General features: G+C 41.5%; 1 pseudogene; it reads left to right on the top strand.

Moving 5' to 3' along the window:
• The first annotated feature begins 2,339 nt into the window (after positions 1–2,339).
• On the top strand, positions 2,340–5,394 carry LOC143388110 (MRG/MORF4L-binding protein pseudogene; annotated as a pseudogene).
• The last annotated feature ends 9,187 nt before the right edge of the window (positions 5,395–14,581 follow it).

Here is a 14,581-nt window from a genome sequence, read left to right as displayed (position 1 = left end):
TGTTCTGGACTCTTTTCTTCCCAGTGTCCTTGGTCAGGTCTAGTAGATTGCAGGATCCTCATTGTTCTTTCCAAAACTGAGTTATCCCATCTTTCAGATCTGAATTCACATTGACCCCCCACCTTTAAAAGGCTTCCTTTCAGCACCTTCTCAAATGCTGTCTTTCCTAGCCATTCTCTATAATAGTAACCAATTTCATTTTCTTTACATCTTGCTTCATTGGTTTTATCTTTTCTTATTTGTTTACTTGCTAGGGGTCATGTCAAACATGCCTACTCAGGTTTGTAATCTAAGTCCTATTTTTAATTTTCCTGTTCACCAATGTGTTCTCTACACTTCTGGGGAGGAAAAGAAAAAATAAGATGGATGCTAGAAATTCGACACCTGGTCTTTTATGAATTGAATGACAGCTGCCACTTCAATGATCCTGGTGTTTTATGATAAGTTGGCACACAAGAGACCATATTCTGGATCTCTGAAGATTGTTGTAACTAAAATGTCTCTCTGCCCTTGAAGATCTTTTCCCACAGTGCAAACTCAACCTGTCCTTCCACCTGCTTTCTATCAGATCTGCAACAGGCTGGAAATAACAGGTAGCTGGAGGTTTCCATTCTGAGTGTGAATTATAACTCTTCACTCAGATAACTTTCTTGGACCAAACCCAAGAAGTTCACGCAGACAGGAAGAGTTCTTGTGCCCCATGTTCTCCACATTGACTTTCTTAATACATTCCTTTTGTTTTCTCTTTTACATCTTCTCTAAAGTCTTCAGTGGCTCCATATTTCCTAGAGACTAAATCCTAAGATCTTTAGACTAATTGCTCAAAGGTTTTCAGATATTCCGGCTCTTATCCTCTAGAATCAAGTCAGGCCTGGACCTTGGCTGGCTCTCTGGACATGCCTTGCACACACATTCTCCTGCTTGTGGTCCTTGTTCAGACATCACTTATTAGGCAGTCTCCCCTTGTTTCCCTATGGGACCTTGGAATTCTGCACCTTCCTGCATGCTTGGACACTGACGTGATTTTGAAATATATTAGTTATGTGCATTTTCCCTAAATTATAAGAAATTAGTATATCTAATTTACCTTTGTATTCTTTGTATCTAGCAGAGTGTCTTGCCCAAGTTACAGAAGCATACATAGAATCACTTCCTAATTTTTACAAATGATAAACAGAAGCTTGGAGTGTAAGTGTCCTGCCCAAATCCACACAGCTTGTTGCCAGGGGAATCAAGGCTTGAACATCAATCTTTTGTAGTTAAATTAGAGGCCATACGTTCAAATGTCACATGGTACTTATTATGGAAGTGTTAAAATGTGGATAAAATACATTTGGAAGTAGGGGGACCCATCCTCAGCTGATAATCATCAGGTGGACATGTGGGTCTGTTTCTGACAGGCATTTTGGTCCCAAGGAAAGTGGAAAATCTGATTTGTGTGTGACATTTTACAAAATTTTTAATCTTGCCAACTAGTTCTAATTAAAAATACCACATGGTCCAAGCTCATCCTCTCTGTGAGCCAGATGAGGCCTCAGCCTGCCAGTAGGTGACCGGTGCTTTTCATCTCTGTAGGACTGCTCTGGATCTAGTACCACAGGTCAAGTGGCTCAGACTTGCAGAGTGAGAGACAAGTTCCAATTGCCTTTGTGGCCGAATTAGTTAAAACCACTGATACTGGACTGCTCCTGAATCCTTCAAGGTGAGTGAGATGAACACTCTTTTGAGTTTCACACGGGTGCTTTGAAGTTGTGTCAACTCCAAAGGACAGTTTTCCTGGTCATTAAAAATGACCAAGAATTCGAGTGATGGTCTGCAAATGGGTTCTACTGAGGATAAATGCAAATCAATACAAATTATGAAAGAGGCCCTGCGATGGATTGGCTGGCTGTCAAGAAAGATGAAATACTGAAGAATTGTTGCAAGGGGAGTGGGTGGTGATCTCTGAAGGCCTGGCTCTTTGGAAGTGGAAGGCAATTAACTACCTAACAGTTACATACATGCACTGGGGGGTTGCGTTCAGCCTTAGAGGAAGTGATCAGCTCTGCCTTAATGCAGGCACCGAGAGCCAGGCAATGGGAGTTTTGTCCACATTGACTTGAACATTCATTTATTATGACAAAATGAGCTGGTATTGACCTGGAGCCCTAATGCAGGGTATCAGCACATTAATGACAGGCTGTTGCATGCTGCGTCTAAATGCTGGGGATGAAAGGATTGCTGTCCTTTCAAATATCAAGGAAATAATGTCATTTAGATTTGCAGAGATTGCTCCCAGGTTATCATGAGTACACGAAAATTGAAGTTTGGGGAGTAAAAGGGAACAGCATGAAGTCGCCATGGGTTTTTATCTTAATTCCACCACTTACTTGTCTTACATTCTCGGGTATGTAGCTTAACTCACTTTCAGTCTCAGATTCGTCATCTGAAAATGGGGACAATGACATTTTCCTCTCAAGCTGGTTGGCATTTATAAACCTACCTTATACAGTGTCTGGGACAAACTGGATGCTGAATGCATGTTCATTTCCTTTTCTCTCTCAAGTTCTACCATATTTTACGTGGGCTGCACTTTGGGTGTGGTTAGCTTTCTACCTGAATTTTCTAGTTGCTTTGTGCATGTATTTCCACTGTTAGGTGATGGATTCTTTTGGAGCTGAGATATTTTTTTTTTTTTTTTTTGAATGCTCCATTTTCACATCTTCCACAGGGCCTACCCATTGTTGGTACCAATCTCTATTTGTAGTGTTAATGGATCCACAGCTTAATGGCATAGGTATTGCACCAGTCAGCGTCTTTCCTGCCAGCCATTGTGCCATGAATTCGCTCTGTTTCACCAGGCCACATGACTCAGGATGAGCTAGTGAACCTGCTGATCCTGCTGCCTACAGATTCCTGACTCACCACCTGTGCCCAGTAGGGGCTAATGTCTATAGAGCATAGAATAGTGTGGAATATAATTTCTGTGTCTGAGGGTAGCAGGGAAAGCCTTAAGAGGCTTCCTTGAATAAGTCACTTCTGAAAATCAAGGAGGCGTTCCTAGGTATAAAGTGAGGAAAGGAATCGTAGGCAAGCAGTCTGTGCAAAGGCATGGAGGTGTGAGCAAAGAAGATGTGAATTGGAACTTGAACTTGGGCCAGGAGCTTTATGCCCATCCTCTCACTCATCTTGCTTGGGAAAGCATTGTCCTTAATATAAGGAGAGGAAAATTATTATATTGATGTTTAATAATTCATAGAGACCACACAGTGCAAAAGTGGCTAAGCTGGATTTTGAACCCAGTCCTGTCTGACTCTGATGTTCCCACACCAAAGGGTATGTGATGAGGGGTAGGGTGCCATTGGGATTTACTGGAAATTCCCCAACATACTGCTACTGGCTTCAACCTTGAAGGTAAACATAAGTGACTACTTCTCTGAAACTCTATCCTTTTTTAGTTTTGAAAATTTCTCATTAGTTTGAAAAGTGATCCTCATATGTCCAGAAAGGGATGAGATCAGGCATGGGAAGAAAGAGATCTCTCTTGTAACACAGAGGCATTGCTTCATGTTGAGTCTTAGCCAGACTGCCTGAGCTATTTTCACATGTGGATTTAAGACAACTTGCTGAGATTCATACTATCTGAGTGGGGGTGTTTTGTGCAAATCCTTTTTATTTTATCAGGTGCATTTTACTGCACCACAGCTCAGGCTAATTGTCCCCGAGATGCCTTGGGTAATTGAGCTGGCGGTTAGCATCGGAAGTAGAGACGGGTGTTTCTATAGGCTGTGTTAGTCCAGGTGCATGGGGGCTCCTGATAGAGTAACTCTGGGGACTGATTTGAGAGGCCTCCTTATCTGATGTCAGGATCTTGTAGATGCTGTGGGGTCCTGAGCTGTGACAGCAAGCGGAGCTCTCAGGCCATCTTTTTCCTAAGTGCAATCCTCACTGTGACTTTATTAAACCGGATATAGACATTTCTTTCAATAAGGGCATGCAAATAGATGATGCTAAACAAACCATATAAAGTCAACAAAGGGGCCATCCTATTCAGGAGAGCAGACTTTGGGGTGAAACAACCTGGACTTAGAATCCTTCTTCTCCCCTTCCTAGGGTGGCACACCTTATTCTCACCAATCAAAATGCATAGGGATAATTATACCATTCTCCTGCATTCACACTCTTGTTCTCTCTCTCTCTCTCTCTCTCTCTCTCTCTCTCTCTCTCTCTCTCTGCATGTGTGTGTGTGAAAATTATATGAAACAGCATTTGTCAAGCTCTAAACATACTTCCTGGCATTCATCCCTCTTACTCCCCAATCCCTAGTTTGGAAAATATAAATAAGTTAACTGGTAAGTAATTAAAGTGCTATTTTTATATAAAAACATTCTTTGTTGTTACAATTTGCACCATGTTTTAAGGTTAATAAAGAAAATCTCAACAAAGATTTTAGCTTTCAGGCTGTGCCTGCTTGCACTGGGTACTGGCTCCGGGTGACCACAGGGAAGCCCGAGGGGGTCAGTGGGGTGCCCCTGGTGAAAAGGAGCCTGGGGAGGTGGCCACTAGCTTGGTGGAGGACACAGGTGGTGTGGAGCCCCGGGGCGGAGGTGTGCTTCTTCCACACCATGCTGGGTCACAAGCCCATGCAGGTAAACCAATGCTTCCTCATGATTTGTATCCCTGACAAGTTCAGCCAGAATATTGGGAGGTAAGCCCCATCCAAGACCATCTGGGATCATCGGAGCACCAAGTACGACAAAAAGGCACTGCATGAATCTGAGATTCTTTCATTCCCGAATCCAGAGAGGAACTTCCAGAAGAGATCATTCAGGAAGTCTGAGAAGGGAAAATGGTCCATGAAGAGGAAATGAAGGAGGGGATGAAGGAAGATGTGGACCCCCACAGGGGGCCGACGACATCTTCAAGGAACTTGGGGGAAATCAACAGGAAAATCCAGCAAAGACAAAGAGAAGAGCTCCTCAGACTTTGGGTGTAAAGACGGGGGCCAAGCAGAAGCACACAGTCCTGACTGCTAACAGCAACCCCTCCAGTCCCAGGGCTGCCAAGTGGGACCAGACACAGACACTGCAGCCCCGTGCTTTCCCTCAGGTCCTTTGGAAAATATGGACATCTACAGGGAAGTGTGGAGGGTTCTGCCATGTTGTCAGACCACCAGGGTCTGTTGAAGACCTAAAAGATGAGGACCAACACTCTTGGACTTTGAGGCCACAGAGTCCATGTCTGTCTTCTCTGGGTTTAGCTCCCCCTGTGCCTTCTCCCATGGAGGAGAGCAAGGGTGTGGGGTCAGGAGAAGCTGTGAACCAGCAAGCAATGAAACAGTCCCTACTCCTCCTCGGAAAGACCATAGTGCCAACCTTTCCTGGGGACCTGCTCTGCATTTGCTTGTCCTTCTAAATCTCCCTTTGGCCCCATGGAAGCATCAGAAGCATGTGGTCCAGGTCGCCACTTGCCCCATTCCCTACCTGGGAAACTAAGAATGGGATGTTTTTCTCATTCACTTCTATTGTAACCATGTATGTAATTTGGTTGCTTCACTATTTAATTTTTAAGAAGCATATTTTACTAGAGTTTCTCTTAAATGAGAAAGAATACTGCAGAAGTGAAACCTGTGTTGTATTTTTTTTCTGAGATGTTTTGTTTTTAGGTAACAATTACTGAGATACTTTTTGCTCAGTTTTTATAAACCAGACACATAGAATTTATAGTGTTTTTTTTTTTTTTTTTTTTTTTGTAATTCTAGTAACTTGCAAAAGGACCAAATGAGGAAACGGAGGGGAAGACACAATCTTTGTGCTGGTGAGGCGATAGCCTCAGTGTTGGTTGAAATATATTTTCATTTGACTACAGAAAATTAAAGAACAAAAAATAAAAATAAAAATAAAAAACTAAGCTTGCAGCCACTGCCTTCAGCTAATCCCCTAGACCTCTAGAGAGATCAGTTTTGGCCATCGAAGGGATTTGATGGAAAAGGTGAAGTGCAGCTTTCATCCAATCTTCCAACTACCAGAGAAAGGGTTGAATGGCTGCCTTCTGATGCTGTTCACACATTTAGGCATCCCTTTTCTAGATGGAATGTTGAAATTGCCTCTATGAATAGTTACACAATTACCTCACTGGATAACAGAATTATACAGAACTTGAAGGGAACTTTTATTATGGCAGGTGCATTTCCTTCTACCTACCACAGGCCACAACGGGCCCAAGATGATTCTGGAAATTGGTTTGCTGCTTGTTGAGAAACCCAGAAACAAGTATTTCCACAGATAGCAATAATCCAGGTGCAAGGTGGCTCCTGGAAGAACTTCTTGAGGGACAAAAGCGGGACTAGAGATAACTGAATTTTCAAAATCTTGCTGAGAATGTTGGGCTTTCCATTGAACTTATAATGGGATTTTGATCCAATTACTTATTGATGTTATAGGACAAAGGACCTAGAGATGATCTCTTGGTCACATATCACTATTAATATATTGTAAATTTGGGCTCTCAGGAATCTATGTTGGAACTAATGGTTTGACTCTGAAAACATGGGTGAATTACTTAACTACTCTGAGCCTCAGTCTTTGGTTTTGTAAGATAGGGCTGATACTAGTAGTTACTTTACCAGATTATGGTTAGGATAAAATAAGAGAAGCATACATAAATTTCTCAGTTTGGAGCTTGGCCCATGATAAACATCCAACAAAATGGTATCTTGTTCCTCCCTGTACTGCTATCTGTATATAATAGCAATATATGGTTGACCATGTTCTTCTGCACGCATAGACACTTTACCTATGCCTTTTTTCTGATCCTTGTTACTCTCCCCTTTAACTAGCATTATCTGCAGCTGTGCAATGCTTTCTCTAAGCCACCTTGAGCACAGTGGCCTCAGTTGGTTTATTGCTGTGCCTTCCCAAACTATGCAGGGTTATGTCCTGGTTGGATTCCCTGGATGAGCTCCCTTTTCTGCCTGTCTCCCCATCCCTAAACAAACAACAGTTTGCAATGATGCTTCATTTGGGTGGCTACCAGTTATTCCCTATTTGGAGCCTACACACCTAAGATTCGATGCTGATGTGATTGGTTATATGGTAGCCTTTGAATTTAGGCAAATTTCGTTTTGAAATGTGATACATTGCCTGTTGCTTCATATTTTAATAGTGTTGATGGTTTTATTGATACCTGCACCATTCAGTCCTGATGTGTGAACACATTTACTAAAAATGAAAGCATACCCAGAGTACCCATGAGTAGACAGGATGTATGGACACCTTTCCTAGGCAGCCTGAGCCACAAGATATGCACCAGATCTGAGTTCCAGCAGTCACAGTGGAATTGGGTTTCATAAATGACATTTCCTTCCTGACAAGATGGATCTGCAGACTGTCAGGATGCTTTTACAGCCACTTCTCTCTTGGAAGAGTGAGCAGTACTTCCCTTGAGGGGTGGAAGGGGACTTGTGACACCTTTTCCAGCTAAGGTTTCTCTTTCTTCTCTAAGTTCCTTGGGAGGGCAAGAGGCATTGGCAAAGCTGTGCTCTTGGTACAGAGCCCTTTACTTAAGAGCAAAAGACCTGCACGCAACCCTCCTCTGGAACTAGAAAGTTAATTTCTGGTGGTACAGATGCAGTTTACCATATAGAAATCAGAACTTCTGATGGCATGTGATATTATGGAAAGTTACAGATTTTAGAAACAGGCAGGTCAAGATTTGAATTCCTGCTGTAGCTTCTAATAACTAATGATTTGAATTCCTTCATTATGTATAAAATGGAATTATGATATTACACTAGTTTTTAAGGCACCATGAAACTCAGCACTGGTCATTAAAAACTGCCCTTCTCTCAGTGATGACCTACACTGTGCTAGCAACTACATTAGGTACCTTCTGTGAGGATTGTATAATCAACCCATTTTCAGGTGAGGAAACTGAGGTCAGAAAAGTAAAAGAATTAGCATGTGTAAAAACAGGCCATGAAGCCCAGTGCACATATGACTACTTGGGCTTTTATTACATGCAAAATATGGAAGATACCATCTACTCAGTATTGAAATAATTTAATTAATTAAAAAGTACCAAGAAGTGCTCAGCTCACAGTGAGGGTTACACGAGAGGTGTTTTTCCTCATTTCTTTTATACTTTGTTGAAAGGATCCATTCATGCTGAGACCAGAAGAGATGCCCAGGTCCCTCAGTTCTATTGCAGGGCCAGCAGTTAAGTCCTGGTGCAGCCAGGAATATGGTAACCTACCTTTCTAGGTAACAGTTTTTCTTTTCTTTGAAACAAATCTTAGGGAATCTGTTCTGGAGAGTCTTAGCATTCTAGATTCAACACAGATCTTCTTTAAAGAAAAGCCAGTAGTCTGCTAAGAGGTCTTCAGATTCCACTTGGGTCCCACTTCACGGAGATTTGCTTCTTCCCCTGTTACAGCAGCCAGATCCCAAGCATCCAAGTCAGGCATCACTCTATTATGTCATCATTAACAGCTCCAAATCAACTCAGAAGTCTACTGCCTTGGTACCTTCATAGAGCATAAATAGCATTTTTAAATGATAAACTGATCTTCTGTCTGATGCACAACAGAACTTTTATTAGACTCAATTTTAACACAGAATCTTCAATTACTCTCTAGTCATCATGATCTTATTCCCTCAAAAAGGGATATGTAGCATTTTCTTGCTTTGTACATTTAATTTGCAGTGTGCATATCAGCAAGTAGAGTGTAATAACAAAAACACAAGATTTAGTTTATGAAGACTGGCCAAGATTCCCACTTTATTATCATCATCATCACTATTCATATGACCACCCCACTAACTGGTTGACTCTTGGACTCTGGAAACATCATAGCATTCTCAAGCTTACACATCTTCACTAGAAAAATGGAGGAAATAACACTTTCCTGATCCATCTCTTAAGGATACCCAGAAGATTGTAGTAATACAATATGTGTATGTTGAGCTTCATGAACTATTTTTATACATAGGAATTTTCTTTATTCCTCTGAACCTCAGTTTCTTAATCTCAAAGTGGAATTGATGAGGTCATCCACAGGTAAGGTGCCTAACATGGTAACGCCCAGAGCAGGTACTCAGAGAAAGGAAGCAGTTCATTTTCAGCAATGTTCTAATGAAAGTGTTCAAAGTTGAAATAATATAATTCCATTCTACCCATCGCAAAGTTTATTATAAATATTATTTATTATAATAGTATTTATCACTACAATGACCATTTCTTAATGTTTGGGAACCAATAGGAGCTAGTTTATACACACTCTCTGTTCCTATTCTTTGACAACAGTAATATGGAACTCAATTAAGCTTAAGTATCAAGCATGCTTATTAGTATCAGACAATTTACAGAAACTGATGAGAAGTCAACGGAGAACTTGCATATAAAGGGTGCTATCAGATATACCATTGAGGAGCTTCTGAAAGCATGTGTTGCCTTTAGGGACTCTGGCTGCTCAAAGCCCAATCTTTATCAGTGTGGCTTTTCCAGCTTCCTTCATAAAAAGTAGTATGTGACAAGCCTGCTGGGGCAGGAAATAGTTTTGCGCTAATGAGTTTGTGCTTCACTGACGCTTTCCCATTAAAATCATGTTAACTGTGCCCCCCCTGTTAATCATCCCAAAATCAGTTTATTAATTAACTCATTTTGGGAAATCGCAATTTAGTCAGAGCTCTCCAGCTCATTAGCATGTTACCAGGACAGAGAAAATAGATGTCACTGAAATCTCTCCTTGCATGTTCAGCTCATTGGGACACTCGGTCTTCTACAGTCCCGTGGGTTCATTCATTCGTTAGTTCACTGGACAGAGTTCTTAAATGTGTCTTTGCTTCTTGACTCTTATACTTGGTTTGGGGATGAATGATGGAAAGCACAGCCTATGTCTCAAGAACATCAGCCTTGGAGAAGTGAGACTCATGAACAGGAAACAAGTGACAAGGGAGAGGAGAACTCAGGGGCCTGTTTTGGCTCTAGCACATTTCAGACCCTTTATCCTTACACTAGGCATTGGCTCAGAAGCCAGTATTGCCTTTCAAAGCCATGTCTGAGTCAGGGAAGACAAATATATTTGTGTAGGGAGCACTGAGATTTTTTCCAGCTCAAGCTCCAGTTTTATAATAGTGATAATATTAGGACAATAAGAGCTGACATTAATGTTATGATTACTGTGTGCCAGGCACTGTCCAAACCACTGTACATTTAATAATTCAATTATTTAATAACAAATTTAGTAATTCATTTAATCAATGTTAGCCATAATGAACCAAATCTCACTAAATTCTCACCAAAACTCTATAAAATAATTGATACCAGAATCTATATTTACAGATGAGGAAGCTGCAGCAGGTTGCAGAAATTCAAACACAGGCAAATTTGCTCTATAATGGATAAAGAAATGAGACTCAGGAAAGGAAGCAACTTGACTCATGTCAATAGTAAGGACATAGAGAATAGTAAGGACAGGGTTCAGGCCTTTTCAGTGGCCAAATCAATATTCTTTCTACTGCGCCCTATTATCTATTTCCAGAAACTTCCACCTTTGGGCTAGAGTACCATTTTCTGTGTATGCTCCTTGTGGGGAGGGTTAAGTTTGACTCTGTATCCACAGTGTTTGGCACATAATATGAACAAAGGTGGTATTTGTGGATTGGATATATGAATGTATAAATATTTAGGATTTAGCCACTTGGTCATACAAGGATCTCATTCTGGACCTGTGAAACTGAATTCTTTCTAAACCTGTTTTCTGGTTGGCAAAATAAATCTGAAAATAACTTCCCAGGAGCATTGTGACGTTAAATGGAATGAAATTGAAAGTATCCTGTGAGTAGTAAGTTGCTCTGCCAATGTTAGCAGAAGTTGTTCTCTTTATTAACTTGGCCATTTTTGAACATCTGAATTGTTCTCTCTACTTGGTCTGTGGGCAGATGAGGGCCAGTCAGCCTGGAGGGAGATTCTGGCCTTTTGTTTTGCTCACCAGGCACTCAAAGGGCAGCACTGGCATTAGTGAGCTAGTCTGCCCATTCTGTAATTTTCCCGAAAGTCATGAAGACCTAGACATGATGTGGCTGTCTGCAGGCCATTAAGGGTATATGGGCCAAAGAGGAAAGAGGCAGAGTCCTCCATGTCACTCTCTAGAACATTTCTATTTGAACTCTTCCTGCATTAAGAGATTGAAATTTGCTTTTTTTGTGTGTGTGTGGTGCTGGGGTTATTGGCATATGTTGGCATGAACATACTGTATGTACAGAGATATGAAAAATAGTGCTCTATATGTCTAATAAGGAATGTTATGAAAAAAGAAATAAAGAAATTAAAAAAAGAGATTGAAATATTGTGGATCTGTCCAAACCTTGATCTTGGCCAGAGGTGGGATCACTTCTACCCTTCAGCTGCCCTTGTGCCTATTAAATACCCATCTCAGTTTCCCATGTAACTATGGTTGACTTTTCTGCAATCATTAAAAAGAATAAGACTACCATGGGTGAAATGAATGATGTATTAGGAGTGGGGGTTCCATAAATAGACAATGTATCTCAGTCATTTAGAAATAAGTGATTTTGGGCACATTATAAAGTCTCTCTCTGAGCTATTTTTCTTATCTTAATAAGGTGGTAATAAATGTACCCACTTTTTAGAAATGTTGGGAAGACTAAACAAGTGAGTTCACATAAGGAACTTTAGAACAATACTTGGCACTGGGTAAGAACTTAATACATAAAATGCCAATTTATTGTTATTTTTTTAATATTGTAAGTTACCTGCTTCTACTGATTGGCACGGGTTCATGATAAATTGCACTATTAATCAGAAAGAAAGTTTTCTGGTAAAGTCACTGGAGTGTAGATTTTGAGCTTTCTTGCACTGTATGTCTAGTCTATGGGGCTGAGTACATCCATCTGGTCTTTGCTGCTAAAGCCAGTCTTGGGCAAGGGAGGCTGTGTTCATGAGAAGGTCATGACTGGCTGTCAGCCTGAGGATGCTGTGACATCATGGTGGCTGGGAAAGGAAAACTTGATCTGAGTCTGGGGAGTGAAACTAAGATTGACAAAGTACTTGCAGGGCTAAGAGGCAGGATCCATGTAAACGTTAAATAAATACTAAATAAATAAAATGGGATTGCCTCACTTTGCTAGGGGAGCCGGGGGATGTTTCCTAGGAGGGAGGTGGAGACAGACTCAGCCTCTGTAGTCCACAGACATGGTGTGAAGCCAATATGAGGGAACTGGTTCTAAAACACAGAAGTTCAGGTCAGGATTCTAAGAAGTATCGCTCAAAGTTTTTCCTATAAGCAGAAGTATTTCTATAAGCAACATCCAACCCAGAAGACCAATATGTAAAATAGATAACAGAGGGGGAAGGGAGAAAGGGATTATCATGCTCAACCCTTCCCCTCTCCAAAAATAAAATTCTCTGCTCCATGATGGACCACGAGCATTCTTAGTATTGGAGACTCTTGGAGCTCATCCAATCGGCTGCCCAGCTATGGCGTGGCAGGACTCGGGGAAGGATTGTTGGTTTCCTGGGGGCCTTCCTCAGGGAATTTGGGGACTCTTTTAAGTTCTGTAATGGAAACCTAGAGTCATTACCAAAATGAGGATTTAAAATTTTTAAATTTAAAATTATTGGCTATTAAGGATAATCACTTAAGCAACAAGATCTTTAGTGAGCTGAAAGAAGCCTGGCAACTATTTTACTAGTCCTTTCTCTTCTTATGATGCAATGGAGGCACAGAGAGGGGAGGTGGCTCTGAGGGCTTATTGCTAACCCAGCCCTGCTCCAGCCCAGCACTGACTTGGCTGGTGGTGATGATGTGATAGAACAGCTGTGTTTTATTGAGCAGCTGCCACTTATTGATACTGTGTAAGATGCTCTGCCCACCTGCCCTTGTTTAATTGGCATGTTTCCTCCGTGACAAAGTATGGTAAGCACACTGCTGCGTTCATCATACATTGCTTCTTCCCAGGTCCAGGAGAGATGCGTTCTGTCCCTCCTTGCAGTTAGGCTAGGTGGGGAGCTCCTGAATAGATTCCAGCGAACAGGATGTAGGTCAAAGCTATACCTCCTCCAGGCTCAGCTATAGAAGCCCCAGTGTAATCCTTCAATTCTTTCCTTTCTGGACACAGCAACCTCCATGGTCATATGCTCTAGGTGGGTAGCTACATGGTAGAGGAAGAACATTCCACCCACATCACACTTAACACAAACAAGTAATATATATTGTAATGAGTGACTGTGTGGGTATTTTTGTCTAATCTATTCTGACCAGTGTAGGTAGGTCCTCTTGTAAGGCCATTTTACAGCGTATGACATCAAGGCCTACTGAGGCAGAACAGTTAGTAAATGGACAAAGTCAGGATTCAAATCTGACATATTGGCTTGTACTCCTTCTATCACACCACAGCTGAGAGAGAGAGGGAGGGAGAGACCAATGAGTAGAGAAACAGCACAGAAGTACAGAACTACAGGACAGACCTAGCTGTATAATGTGGGATGAGTTTATTTGGCTCTTTAGATTCTGTTTGCTGACCCTGGAAAGAGAAAGCCAAACACTTCCCATCCATTCTTCCCTGCATCTTTTAAGACTGACAAGAAATTGATTGACAGTGAGGGAAAGAGCAGTGTACAGGGGGCATGAGGTCTGGGGCCTTCGGCCGACCAGTCACTGGAGGGTTCTTGGGCACATCTCTTTTACTCTGGGGTTTCTTTATAATCTGCAATAGCAGGGGCTGGGTCAGATGCCATGTGAGGGCTCTCATGGGGGTCAAAAGATAGGAGGCAAGTATAAGAGTTTGTAAATTGTGAAGTACCACACATTGGGGAAAGAGGCCTGTGCTGAGATCTTTTAAGAGCTGCAGAACATTCTGGCCCAGAGCCTTATTAGCAGGAATAAATTATTTTTTCTTGATTGTCAGACAAAGACACAGAGGTGTTGGAAGTTGAAGAGCTGAGGGGCCACAACATGGGGAGAAGCAGATTACATGGATTCTCCCAGCCATGAATGAGCAGAATGGCACAGGCTTATTCTCAGCCAGAAAAGTTAACCCAGATGAAGAATAGTGATTACTAGAAGTTGGGAAGGGATTGGGTGGGGTGGGGTGGGGGACAAAGGGAAGTTGGATTTTATTAGAGCATATCATATGTATGTATTCAAACATCTCACTGAATTCCATTATTATGTATAATTTACATGTGAATTAAAATAAATTTAAATTTAAAAGAAAAAGAAAAAGAAAAAGAGGAACTCCTAGACTCTTCCCTCTCTTCCTTACTTCTCCTTTATCCTTTAAATATTGTTTTTAATTCTGGCCTTTCCTACCATTCTGTCTGGTATGTCTCTTACCATTACCTCTTTGCTGGTTTCATTTTTTTATTCTTACTTCTCAGGAGGGTACTACCTGTTAATATTGCATACTGCCCTCCTCCCCAGAGGGTGAGCTTTGTGAGAGAGCTTTGTGAGAGAGAGAGGGAGGGAGAGACCAATGAGTGGAGAAACAGCACAGAAGTACAGAACTACAGGACAGACCTAGCTGTATAATGTGGGATTTTTAACTTCATCTGCCTCACTTCCAGAACCATGCTTGGCATC

The sequence above is a fragment of the Callospermophilus lateralis genome, chromosome 2, assembly GCF_048772815.1.
Source record: "Callospermophilus lateralis isolate mCalLat2 chromosome 2, mCalLat2.hap1, whole genome shotgun sequence".
NCBI classification, from domain to species: Eukaryota; Metazoa; Chordata; class Mammalia; order Rodentia; family Sciuridae; genus Callospermophilus; species Callospermophilus lateralis.
This window is presented reverse-complemented; position numbering and strand designations above follow the sequence as displayed.